Source organism: Ictidomys tridecemlineatus, chromosome 2 (genome assembly GCF_052094955.1).
Source record: "Ictidomys tridecemlineatus isolate mIctTri1 chromosome 2, mIctTri1.hap1, whole genome shotgun sequence".
Classification (NCBI taxonomy): Eukaryota; Metazoa; Chordata; class Mammalia; order Rodentia; family Sciuridae; genus Ictidomys; species Ictidomys tridecemlineatus.
The window spans coordinates 86,707,241-86,720,447 of record NC_135478.1 but is presented as its reverse complement, the minus strand read 5'-3'; the positions used below and the strand labels follow the sequence as shown (position 1 = coordinate 86,720,447).

The 13,207-nt window shown below is 58.1% G+C and overlaps 1 protein-coding gene across 1 annotated transcript in view; it reads left to right on the top strand.

Annotated features, from left to right (window-relative positions):
- Positions 1-8,779, top strand: part of LOC106145613 (putative RNA-binding protein 19) — a 32,349-nt gene extending 23,570 nt beyond the window's left edge. Inside the window, 3 exon segments of the mRNA XM_078027118.1 lie at positions 5,776-5,938; positions 6,987-7,109; positions 7,209-8,779. The gene's annotated coding sequence lies outside the window, so the exon portion shown is untranslated.
- The last annotated feature ends 4,428 nt before the right edge of the window (positions 8,780-13,207 follow it).

Here is a 13,207-nt window from a genome sequence, read left to right as displayed (position 1 = left end):
CAGGAGTAAAGGCCCTGGAGCTGAAGGCCCAGCCAGGACCATCTAGTTCAGATTGGAGACTGAGCTTCAGAGAGGCTGCTTCACTTTCCTGAGGTCACAAAGCTCATTAGAAGCACACCCAGCGCACAGGACTCCTGTCCTAGCACCTGAGTAGAGCCATAATTGGGGTCAGTCCTCTTGGGTCTGGATTCTGGCCTCACTCCTGCCAGTGGGTGACTCCTGCAGTCTGTCTGTGCCTAGGTCATGAGACATGAGTAGAAGCTTTCCGTTGGGTGGTTTGAAGGTCTGACTGGGACAGTGAGAACCTGCAGTACAGGGCCCCATGCTTGACGCACCTGCCTGCTGCGAGTGTGTGCGTTGGGGTCCCCACTCCTCCTGCTCCCCGTCGCTCACCTGGTGGACAGTACTGAGCGCCTGCCTGTCTTTAGTCCTCAAGATGCAGGCAGAGCCATGTGGAGCTGGCCCCAGCCGGGCCCCAGGGAGACCAAAGGGAAAGGGAAATACAGGGTGGGATGCGACTTAGAGGGGTTTTGTTGTTGTTTGTTTTGTTTTGTTTTTTAATTATTTTGGCTTTAAGCACTGAGGGCAGTGAGGTCAGGCCTGGGGTCAGTAGGCTCCATGTGTCCAGACTGACACCCGGCTTCTGCAGCAAACCCCTCAACGGCTCCGTGCCCCAGTTCTTCCTTCTGTAAGAGGAGCAAGAACCAGCCTAGCTGCCACCTCAGGAGGCCTGGGGGACTGGCCATCACTCACCCCCTCAGAGCGACCCAGGTCTCCACAAGGCAAACTTGGGAGGACAGTGTTGGGCAGGGCTGCGGGGTGGCTCAGAGCCTGGCTGGCAGCCTAGGTCCCCAGGGCCTCAGCCACTCATCTGAATGTGCCATCGGGGTCACTGGATGGGTGGGTGGGTGGTGTGGGGGCCAGACACAGGCCAGTGCACCGGGAGCAGCACCTGGTGGCAGTCTGCATGCCCCCTGGTCCCTGGAGCTGCGCCTGCTCGGGTGGCGGGAGGACCTGGGAGTGCAGGGGCTGCATTTCTTTCTAGGTGTTCTCCAAAGTGGGGGCCGTGAGGAGCTGCTCAGTCTCCAGGAAGAAGAACAAAGCAGGTACCCTGTTCTCGTGGAAGGACGCTGTTCTGGGAGACCACACCTGGGGGCGGGGGGGCCAGGCTTGTGCAGAACAGCCTGGAGATCCCTGCCGTGCTGTTGGAGAGGTCCCCATCCTGGGCTCTGAGAGAGCCTTCGCAGGCCCTCAGGTGGTCCTGAGCTGTGTGCATGGTGGGCAGCAGCAGCACCCATCAGCACCCAAGGCCTCCCTTGTTCCCACACCTTGGCACCCAGGAAATCCTCAGGCGTAGCAAAAACGATGGATTGTGGGCTTTCCCCTCAGTTCCAAGGGAAATGACCCCCCCCCCCATGTGGAACTTCTAGAACATTCCATCACGTCGGTAATCCTGCTCTTCCCTGGCCTGTAGGTAGTGGTAAGGCACAGGCCGCCTGGCCCCTTCGTCAGCCCTGGACCTTGTCTTGACGCTGTTGGCCTCTGCCCATATGTTGTCCAGCGCTGAGACTTCAGAGCATGAGCAGGGAAGGTCCTTTGTCCTTTTCACAGCCATGCAGTCCCATCCAGCAGCCTTGGCCTTGCAGAATTGGTGGGTGCAGAATTGGTGGAGTGCAGTGTGAGTCAGCCCGATACGGTCCTGGGTGCCTGTGTGTGTGGCCACAGTGTCTGCTGCTCCTTCATTCCCCATAGGCCCTGGGCCACCAGGCAGTGGGCATCCAGGACAGTAGACCAGAGGAGATGCTGTCCCTGTCCCCAGGCACCCACAGTAGCCGGGGGACATATGAGCTGCTGGCTTCAGCACAGGAGGCTGTACCAGGAGGGCCATGGTAGGACTGCAGTCTCCAAGTCAGACTGGGGCCTGGAGGCAGGGAGGCCAAGCAGCCTGGGGGCAGAGGCTGAGGCTGGAGGTGCCCTGGAAAGGGAGGCAGACTCCCATTGAGAAGTGGCTTCTGTGCCCTGCAGAGGTTTGGACTGTGACCTGGTGGGCAGCCACCAAGAGTTTTAGCAGACACTTCTGTGGCATAGAAGTTAGAGTCCCTTGCCTCCGTCTGCTCAGGTGCTGGAGCAGAGGGCCACGCCTGGGGCCTTCATCGGCAAAGACGGCCTGCCTTAGGGCTCTGGAGGCCAGAAGCCCAAGGCCAGGCATTGGCAGCAGTGGCTCCTTCTGAGGGCTGGGCTGGGAGGGGCGGCCTGTCCAGCCCTCCCTGGCTGTGATGGCGTCCCTGTGCCCACAGGGGGTTTTCTGCGTAGGCCTGTCCTGGGTTCGATCCCCACACACCTTTTAAAGGGCACCAGTCGCTCTGGCTTAGGGCCCACCTCAGTGACCTCCATTGACTTGATTATTGATGCAAAGAGCTTGTCTCAAGTGAGACTCTGACACCTGGGGTCAGGCCTCCAGTCAAGACCCAGGGGCCCATGGCTCCGCCCCTGTCATCTCTGTTCTTGAGCACTTCAGACCAGTTTGGGACAGGAGGAAGGGCAGCTAAGTGCCACATTAGTGGTAGGAGGGTCGAGGCCTGGGGATTCCAGGAGGGGAGTCGTCCCTGAAGTGCAGCAGGTAGATCAGCCTGGATGCATTTTCAGCTCTGTGCAGGCCGCAGGGACACTGCCTGTCCCCGTGGTTCTGAGCCACGTTGGGGCAGTTCTTGGTATCTACTGCTTAAAGAGTCCAATTTAAGACCCACCAGATCAGCCCAGGCTGCTAACAGCTTGTGTGGATCAGGAAATAATGTCCCTGGGAAACAGTTCCTCTTTGCTCAGTGGTGAGTCTAGGTGACACTTATCCAGAGGAACAAAGGCAGGCAGTGAGGGAGGAAGGACTTTCTTTGATCTCAAGCTCCCTGCCTATTTCAGGACTTAGTGTTCCCTGAACTTAATTATAGGAGCATCCCCTCCCTGCATTGTCCTGGCAGAGTTTCCCAGACCTGGGAACCAGGCCCTTCCCTCTCCCTGCTCCCTCTCCTGGCCTCCTGGGTGGCACTGGCTGGTGGGTTAAGACAGTTCTGAGTGGCGGACAGCAGGGGTCGCTGTGAGCCTGCTCAAGGACTGAGACTCCTCCAGGGAAGCCCCAGATCTCAGACAAAGCCACTGGCCAGCAAAGGTCACCTGCCAGGGGAGGACCTCAGGGCTGGGGGACAGTCTGGTGCTCTGCGTCAGGCTGGTTCTGCAGGCTGCCCTCCCAGGTGTAGGAAGAACCACCAGCCCCCGTGTGGCACACTCTGGGTATTGTGTCTGTGCCCAGCGCCATCTGTGCACCTGTCCCCCTGTGCCACAGGCAGCCCTGTGAGGGAGGAGCCACCGTCCCCTACACCCGCAGGGAGACTGGAGATGAGGAGGGCAGTCCTGCCTGGGACCCCACCACCACGACGGCTGAGGGTTTCAGCTGGTCTGACCCAGAGCCGGGCTGGGAAGGCTCCTCTCTGCCACCCTTTGTCTTCCTCCCGGGTCTGGAAGGGCCTGTCGTCCCCTGGTTGGTCTGAGTGGGGACGCTGTGCCTTCGCCACTTGTTGTTTTTACCAGGTGCCATGTGGGGACCACGTGCCTCTGTTTCAGGCAGCCCCAGGCCCTCCACGGCCCAGAGCCTGTGGAGACTCGGGAGGGAGCCCACGCAGCAGGCTCCCCGGCCCCAAAGGCCTTGGCTGGGCCCCCCAGGGCTCTGCCCTCTGCACTTGACCACGCTGTGCTCCCACCCGTGAGTAGTCCAGCCTTGGTGATGCCCAGACGGGCGCCAGAGGCCCTGCAGACCCTCACTTCCTTGGGGTCATTGTGGGCGGCTCAGGGACTGCTGTGGGAAGGTCAGGGTCCACACACCGTGGAGCAGGCTGGGCAGAGCGGCCCCACCCCCTGCCCGGCCACTGGCTTCCTGGGCCTCGGTTTCTCCTGGCTTCAGACCTTGCAAAGCTCATGACGCAGGCGCCGTGGTTCCCGATGGTGCAGGGGCGACCTGGTGGTCCTGCGTGCTGGGCCAGGCTAGGGGACTGGGCTGTTTCCGTCCTCGGGTCCCGTGGTCATCAGAGCCTGCGGGTTGTCCTCAGCCCCATTTCCCAGTAGGAAAACCAGCTCCTGAGCCCGAGCCCTGCCCCCTCAGTCCTCAGGGACCTCAGACTGTCACCCTGCTCCTCCCTCACTGCATGGCTGCCCTCCTGGGAGCTGTTCAGAGGTTGAGATGAGATCAGGCACCTGGCAGGAACAGCAGGCGGGAGGACCTGCCAACAGTGTCACTCAGGGCAGAGCCCTCGGTGGCAGGACTGAGTCCTTCCCACTTGTCTTCCTCCCTAGTCACGTCCTGCCCTTGTAGCCTCCCGAGCTCTCTTGGGTCAGGCTCTAGGGAACCTGTCCCCAGTTCTGCTGCCCCTGCCGCCCACCCAAAGGCACTGTGGTCACAGCTGGGGGCCCCAGACTCTGCAGGGCCCCAGCGCACAGTGGCTTGAGCAGCTCCACCCCACAGCAGGGGCAGGGCAGAAGGGGCCTCAGTCCCCAGCAGGTGCCCAGAGACCTATGTTGCTTCAGATTCCTAAATAAGAAAGGAGTTTTGTTCCAGATGTCCCTGTCTGGTCCACCATGTGCCCTTCCCTAGTCTCTACCTGAAAGTCCCCCGGGCAGAGAGGCTGTGGGCTGGGGCCATGCAGGGCAGGCTCTGGGGCCTCTGCCCTTGGGCACCAGTCCCTGTGCACAGAGCTGAAGGACTCGCTGGACAGGTCTCACTTCTGCCCATGTTTCTCATGATGGCCTTCCATACCAGGGCACTTGTGGGGACGGTGCTGGGACAGAGGTGTCCAGGACTGAGGGCACTTGGGAGGCCTCGGGGCGGGGCTGGGCTGGGCATGCCCCACGCTCTCGTTCATTGTCCCTGCAGCCCAGTGTGCTAGGAGTGCTGTTGGATACGGTTCTGGCCAAGGCCCTGGCACCAGCAAAGGTCCCTAGAGGCCTCAATCCCCTGTGTCAGTGGCCTTCCTTAGGTTGGCCTTGCTTTCAGTCCTGGTTTCTGGAAGGCAGTGGTCTCCCTCTTCTAGGAAGGGGGTTCTGTGACACAGCTGGCCCCTGGGCAGGTGACTGCATGGCCACACAGGCTGTGGTTAGGGTTCTGCTCCGGCTGTTGTAGAATCCCCCATTTTTTAACCAGGGCCTAGCCGTGCACCAGGCTCCGTAGGTCTCTTGGTCACCTCTGCCTGTGGCCCTGGAAGGATCGAGGCTCCCAGCCCCAGCTGCTCCCTCTGCCCTGGGCAGTGTTTCCAGCTCTCAGGGCCTTGGTCTCCTGTCTGAAGAGGGAGGGGCAGCGTTCCTAGAGCAGGAGGCAGAGACCTGGCCATGGGCTGCCACCTGCAGGCCAGCCCCAGAGCCCAGCACAGGGCTGTCCCTCTGGCCGTAGGCAGCCGCCCCTGAGGAGCAGCTTGCTGTGGGCATCTGCGAGGGGGCAGCGTTCTCAGTGGGGTCGTGGGTGTTCCAGTGTTCCCCCCTGGAAGGGCCAGGTGACAGCTGCCGTCCTCCCTGTGTTCAGAGGGGCTGCACTGCTGGGCTGAACCCACCCAGGATCCCCGTGTTCTTCCACGTCATTTTACAGATGAGGAGGCTGGGGCCTGGGGGCTCTGGGCTCCCGGTCACCAGCTGGTCACTGTAGGACCACAGCAGGAGCACAGGTACCTGGGCTTTTCTGGACCCCTGTAGGCCCAGAACAAGTCCCTTAGCCTCGATTTCTCCTGAACTGGCACCCAGGACGGTATCGAGCTGACTCACACTGCACCCACCAATTCTGCAAGGCCAAGGCTGCTGGACGGGACTGCATGGCTGTGAAAAGGACAAAGGACCATCCCTGCTCATGCTCTGAAGACTCAGGGCTGGACAACATGTGGGCAGAGGACAACTGCGTCAGGACAAGGTACAGGGCTGATGGAGGGGCCAGGTGGCCTGTGCCTGCCCATTGCCTACTGGCCAGGGATGTGCAGGATTACCGATGTGGTGGAATGTTCTAGAAGTTCCATATGGGGGGGGTCATTTCCCTTGGAACTGAGGGGAAAGCCCACAATCCATTTTTTTTGCTATGCCTGAGGATTTCTTGGGTGCCAAGGCGTGGGAACAAGGGAGGCCTTGGGTGCTGCTGCTGCCCACCATGCACATAGCTCAGGACCACCTGAGGGCCTGCGAAGGCTCTCTCAGAGCCCAGGATGGGGACCTCTCCAACAGCACGGCAGGGATCTCCAGGAGAGGAGGGGCTGTTCTGCACAAGCCTGGCCCCCCGCCCCCAGGTGTGGTCTCCCAGAACCATGTCCTTCCACGAGAACAGGGTATCTGCTTTGTTCTTCTTTCTGGAGAAGGAGCAGCTGCTCACGGCCCCCACTTTGGAGAACACCTGGAAACAGGTGCAGCCCCTGCACTCCCAGGTCCTCCGGCCACCCGAGCAGGCGCAGCTCCTTATGAGAACGGGGAGCAGGGGGCATGCAGACTGCCACCAGGTGCTGCTCCCGGTGCACTGGCCTGTGTCTGGCCCCCACACCACCCACCCATCCAGTGACCCCGATGGCACATTCAGATGGGTGGCTGAGGGCCTGGGGACCTCGGCTGCCAGCCAGGCTCTGAGCCACCCCGCAGCCCTGCCCAACACTATCCTCCCACTTTGCCTTGTGGAGACCTGGGTCGCTCTGAGGGGGTGAGTGATGGTCAGTCCCCCAGGCCTCCCGAGGTGGCAGCTAGGCTGGTTCTTGCTCCACTTATAGAAGGAAGAACTGGGGCACGGAGCAGTTGAGGGGTTCGCTGCAGAAGCCGGGTGTCAGTCAGGACACATGGAGCCTACTGACCCCAGGCCTGACCTCACTGCCCTCAGTGCTTAAAGCCAAAATAATTAAACAACAACAACAACAAAAAAAAAAACGCCTCTAAGTCGCATCCCACCCTGTATTTCCCTTTCCCTTCTGTCTCAATGGTGCCAGCTCCACATAGCTCTGCCTGCATCTTGAAGACCAAAGACAGGCAGGCGCTCAGTACTGTCCACCAGGAGAGCGACGGGGAGCAGGAGGAGTGGGGACCCCAACGCACACACTCGCAGCAGGCAGGTGCGTCAAGCATGGGGCCCTGTACTGCAGGGTCTCACTGTCCCAGTCAGACCTTCAAACCACCCAATGGGAAGCTTCTACTCATGTCTCATGACCTAGGCACAGACAGACAGCAGGAGTCGCCCACTGGCAGGAGTGAGGCCAGGATCCAGACCCAAGAGGACTGACTCCAATCATGGCTCTACACTCAGGTGCTAGGACAAGAGTCCTGTGCGCTGGGTGTGCTTCTAATGAGCTGTGTGACCTCAGGACAGTGAAGCAGCCTCTCTGAAGCTCAGTCTCCAATCTGAACTAGAAGGTCCTGGCTGGGCCTTCAGCTCCAGGGCCTTTACTCCTGAGGATGCTCTTGAGCTCCTGTTTGCGCATCACTGAGAAACGCTGATCCCTGATGTCCCACACTACGCCAGGAGTGACTGTGACACCGCAAGGACCACAGCTGGCCCCAGAGACTCAAGACCACCTGCCTGAGACACTGCTAGCTGCACCTCTAGAGGCCAAGCCAGGCGTGGATGTAAGTGGCTGAGAGGCGGACTGCGGCACACAGATCCAGGGCTCAGGCTTCATTACAATCAGGTGCGGAATGTGTGTGCTGCCCCCTCCTGGCTCCCATGGCCACCAGCAGGGCTGTTATCAGTCGCGAGCAGCTTTCCAGGATCCCCGCCCCCAACCTGGAGCCCTTTATCTGGAAGTGAGGGTCTTGGTGGTGGGGAGATAACATGGCCGCCCCCCAGGAAACCAGAACAGAGAGCGGATCAGAGCTGAGACAGCTGCCCTTCTGCCCTGCCCAGCCCAAGACATGGCGGGTCCCCCTCCTGTCATTCTGGGGAAGATGACATCCGAAACAACGGGCAGAGAGCGGGGTGGGGAGCGGCAGGGGAGAAGGCACAGCTCAGGGGACCAGGACAGGGGGTTTTGTAGGCAACATGGTCAGAAGAAAAAGACGGGCTCAGGGCGCTGACCCAGGAGGTGACATGAGCCCAGCGGGTGGACATCGCACCACGTCCTGGAGCAGATCCAGGCTGAGGCCTCTTCTGTCAGCCAGTGAGCAGAAGCCAGCAAACAACAAACAACAAAAACCCTCTTAAGTCACATCCCACCCTGTAGTTCCCTTTCTCTTCTGTCTCCCTGGGGCCCGGCTGGGGCCAGCTCCACAACACCCCTGCCGACCCTGGGAAGAGCAGCTGGTGGGAGATGAAGGCCAGCCTCCACATGCCTGGCCTTTCCCAACACACAGGTCCAGCCATTTCCAGGGACATTCACTCCCTCCCTGAACCTTCACACCCACGACCATGGCATCCCTCCCCCTGGAACTGCCCCAGAGCCTGGAAGAGCTACAAGAGCACCTCACAGTCACACCCTGTTGATTCAAGCAAGGCCCAGGATCAGCCCGGACTCCAGAGGGGAGCATATCTCCTCCCCTTGCTCTGAGAGAGAGCAGGTGCATACAGGAGGCTATTGTGGACAGCAATATGCTCAGCAGTGGACACTAGACTGGGTAGACAGAAGATCGTTCAGAAGGTGAGCAATGCAGTTTTGCAGTTGTGACACGGGTGGGTTTCCCCATTTGGATAGGAGTTGGTATATTGAAATGACATTTATAGAATTATTTCATCCTCATGGATTCAGGACTGTCTGCAAACTTGTTGTACAAAAAGATTTTTTTTTTTTAAACCAAGAAAACATAAGACTTGCGAAACCCGTGTCTGGTCTACGAAATGGAACAGAGAAACCTGTTATGTGAATGTCCCTCCTCCCTGCCTCCAAGGGATAAAGGTCTGAGAATTTCCAGAATCTCTGTCCAGAGAATGTTTCAGGCATGAGCCACACTCTGGACGGGTGGGCTGCAGCCAATAAACCTGCTTCCAGAAAGTTCCTCAGGTGTTCAGCCTCTTCTGTCCTTCAGCAGGGCCGAGATCTGGAACCAGGTTGTGACTTCACACAGCTGTTTTTTCCGTGGTGCCTCAGATATAAACCTGAGATTTGATCAAGGCCTCCTCCATTTCTCCATGAATCAACCCTGGAGCTAAAAGGGACAGGCTTATCACCCCCTTCCTATGACCCCTAAGCCTCTAATCTGCAGGTAAAGGTTTGATTGTCAGATCCCAAAGGATTGACAGCTTTAAAAGCACCCTCTGGGTGCTAAAGATCTACCAGACACGTGAAGCTCCACGTGCCCATTTCCAGGGCTGGAGTCATCCTACGTTGGCTTGATCTGCAATAGTCATCCTCGCTTTCCAATAACCACTGCACTCTGACCCCCCAGATCTCACAAGCTTATGTCAATTCTTGACAAGTGTTCAGAGTCAAAGGACAGTTTTCACTCATGGCACAGTGAAAAATGTAAGCAGCATAGTGTGAAAGTTCCTCTTGCATCACAAGCCCCCCCAAGAGTGACCTTGAGCAACCCAGGGAAACTCTGCCCACATGGCAGGTTTGCATCCCAGCTGAGAAACCCGGAACTTGGCAGCCTGACAAAGCCCACGAGGCACCAATCACACTGGAAACCTCCAAAGCCAAGTCAAAATACATGAGCCTCCAAGTTGATTCTCACAGGTGGACATTACAGAATGACTAACAGGTTGACCTGCCGGATCTGCTTTCTCCATACCTCACAGCTACCCCAGGCCCCTTTACATGGGAGTTTAGGGAAATGAAGCAACTTGTCTGAGGTCACAGTAGCCGAGCAGGGATTCCCACCCAGGCCGACTCGGGCCCCTGAGTCCTCCGGATAGAATCAGTGGGTGTCAGTGCTGCTGGTTGCCCCCCTTTCTATCAAGTACAAAGACCAAAGTTAGATGACGCCAGGAGGGGCTGACTCCCTGGGGACATCACCGCCTGGCTGGACTGCACTTTTTCAGATGCCAAGTCCACATCTCACGTCTCAGCCACATGAGAAGCCTTTATGCCAACAAGAAAAACCAGGAGGTGCAGAACTTGGTGGCACCCTGCCCGATTGGACAACCCACCCCTTCTGTACACCTGGGGAAGGGAGGGGCTTGACTCCACGGCCATTTCCAGAGGCCCTTCATGGGGATGTAAGGGTGAGACGGGGAGCAGCAACGGGTAGCCATCGGGAGCAGAGGCTTGGGGCAAGGTTGAGTCGAAGCTCCCCAGCTGTGGGTGGCACAGCCAGGATCCAACACCTCCGACTATCGACATGCGACATCTGACCAGAGCGTCCATCACTAACTCAGCCGCTTTAAGGATTGAGACGAGGCCCACACGTGGCTTAGTGGTCCAGGCCACGTTTCGTGGGCATTTTTTCAAAGCTTGGCATCCTTCTCTCAGACTCCTGGGGGGTCCTCTTACCTCCCGGGCTCACTGGGTCCCCAGTGGCCCAGATGGCCTGCCACACACACAGGGGCAAAGCCGTTGGCAAACGTCCCATGGCCCTACTGCTGTGTGCATTCTGGGGCACGTACATATCTAGAGGTGACTTGTTGCTGGTGTCCCTCAGCTCCTGAGGGAAGGAGCAGCCCCAAGCAGGGTCAGCAGAGCCCTGGACGGACTCTATGTCCCCAGACACACATTCCCATCTGCTGTCAGCAGGGAGGAGAGTGCTGGCTTTGCCCAGAAGGTGGGTTCTTCCAGGGAGCGACACTGTCCTCAGACTCTGGCACTTTGTGGGTTCTGCAAAGGAGCCTGGGGATGGCCAGCTTCAGGAGAGGACCTTTCCTCAGCTCACAGGCCTCTCACCTGTGGGAGTCACATCTGGGCCTCCTCTCGGGCCTCCTCTTCTTTGGTCTCATCTGTTCCTGACACTCCCTCCTTTCGGCTGGCTGCCCCACAGTGTGTCTGGGGTGGGACGGCCAACCTCAGAGCAGAGTGACCTTTCAAAGACACCAGGATTTGTTTAATTTTCAGAATTCACCCCGTCCTCCTTATCAGAGGCAGCGAGGCCCCAGCTGGGGAGGCCTGTGGCATCTTTCCCTGAATTTTAAACAGATGGGCTGGGCCTCCTCCAATGGGGTCCTTTCTTCACCAGGGGATGGAAAGGAAGGAAAAACAGGGTGGGATCTGAAGGGGGCAGAGAAGTCACCTGGAGGGAGGGGGAGAGGCGCCAATATGCCCATCACTAACTCAGCTGCTTTAGGGATTGGCCCAGAATCATGGATTGGCCCAAGCCCTTTGCCATCTGAAGTTGCTAAATCCCAACGGCTTGTGAGAGGGGACTCCCATCACCATCTCCTGGGAGAGGAAGGATGAGGCTCAGGGAGAGATGTTCAGGAGGAGTTCTGCAGGAGACAGTTGTAGGCCAGAGTTCACATCCTCCACTGTGCAGACCAGTCAGCTGGACCCCGACAGAGGTCCCTCTGGCCATCCCCTGCAGGATTCCTGATGCTCCACAGGGGCAGACCCCAGGGATCACACGTCCCATAACTGCTTCCTTTTCAAAAGTCTAGACATCCTCCAAGTTCCCCTAGAAACCTCAGGGGCACTTCGAGGCTGGTGCAAACTGGCCCGAGAGGAAACCACACTTGGAGTAACTACAGGACAGTGGCGGGCCCCGCTACCTGAGCCAGGGAGGGAGAGGGGCTTCTCCCACAGGAAGCCACACCAGGGAGTACCAGGAGCTGACCTGTCTGTGCTCTGGACAGAGCGTGCTGAGGGGAGTGGGAGCTTGGCCCTTGGGCTCAGTCTGAAGCCCCAAGGGCAGAGTGGCACGGGGTCCCTGCTCGGGTATAAGCTAGAATGGTGACTGGGGGGGCCTCTTGCCGAGATCTCCCGTCTTGGCCTCTGGCTCCCTTAGTACCAAGACACCCAGCCCTTTGCACCTAGGGGGTCAGCTAGGAGCAAAGAGGAAGAGACCATGATCAATATCCTTCATCTTAGCCAGGTTTAGGTTTGGCCTTCCAACTTGACTTTGTGGTGAGCTGCTCCACCCACTTTCTTGACCTCACGTCCCCGTTTACATCTTCGCGTGGCCTTCCATAGGCTTCATGCTACAGCAGGTCCATTTGGGGTTCAGTGTCTGGTGGAATACATTGCAGGAAAAGGAAGTGGGCTTCGAGGATGCACCCTGCGTGTGAGCTGTGCTGGGAGTGGGGGTACAGCCTGGAGAAGTCCACCTGTCCTTCCTTCTGCCCCCGGAGGGTTCCCAAGCCTATGTCCACTGCTAAGGTGCAGAGCACCAGCTAAGGAGCCCAGGGCTCCCGGGAGCACGTAGCCAGCGTTTTGGGTCAGCTATGGAGTGGCTTCGCACTGAGGATCTATCTTGTCCTTGGATTGGATTATCATCCATTTGGGATTTTATTCTGGCCTGATGCACTGGCAGGCAGGAAGTGTGGATCCCAGAGCCACGGAGACAGGGACAGGCCACGCTCTAAGTGGTCCCTTAGCCACCTCCCCACGCAGAGTCTTCAACCTTCGGGCTATGCATTTCTGAGTTACACAGAACAACAATTTGTGAGTCTCTGCATCTTTCTGCTCGAACTAGATTTCCTAGATGTGTTCTGTTTCTTGGGGTGGGGGCAGATGGCTATATTCTGCGTGTTCTAGAAGTCCTAATAGAGGGGTCAGATGCCATGTGTCATGAGCTCATCCCATCTTCCCCAGAGCTCCAGTCAAGTGCTCTCTGTTCCCATCTTCAGAGGGACCAAAACAGGCTCAGCAAGGTCGAGAGATGTTCCCTGGGTGACAGCATTGGACCACTCGGTCCCATTCTAAGCCCTAAGCAGCCTATACCCTTAAGTTGGAGGCTGACCTTGGCATGGTCTGGAAATACAGAAACCACATGGCCACGAACTTTTAGGATGGAGTCCAACTGCTACAGGGAGGTAATGTGCTACCAAGTTCTGAGCAGACAAGGTCTGGAACGGCCCCATCCCACGAGTGTGACTTCTGTGAGCCTAAATTTGCTTATCCACGAAGCACGGGTGTCCCACCACCCTCTCCCCTCAAGGGATAAGTTTGAGGATCAAATGAACATGAAAGAACTTAAGGAACTTAGAACATTCTGGATGTTGAATCAAGCCATTCCTGGGTAGGCAGATCTTGTCAGAGTTGTGGCCCTGCAGGGGTCCTCGGACACTCTTGTTGGGAACATCTACACCACTCAGACCAGGTTGATGACAGTCCCCGAGATCAACGTGAAGGTC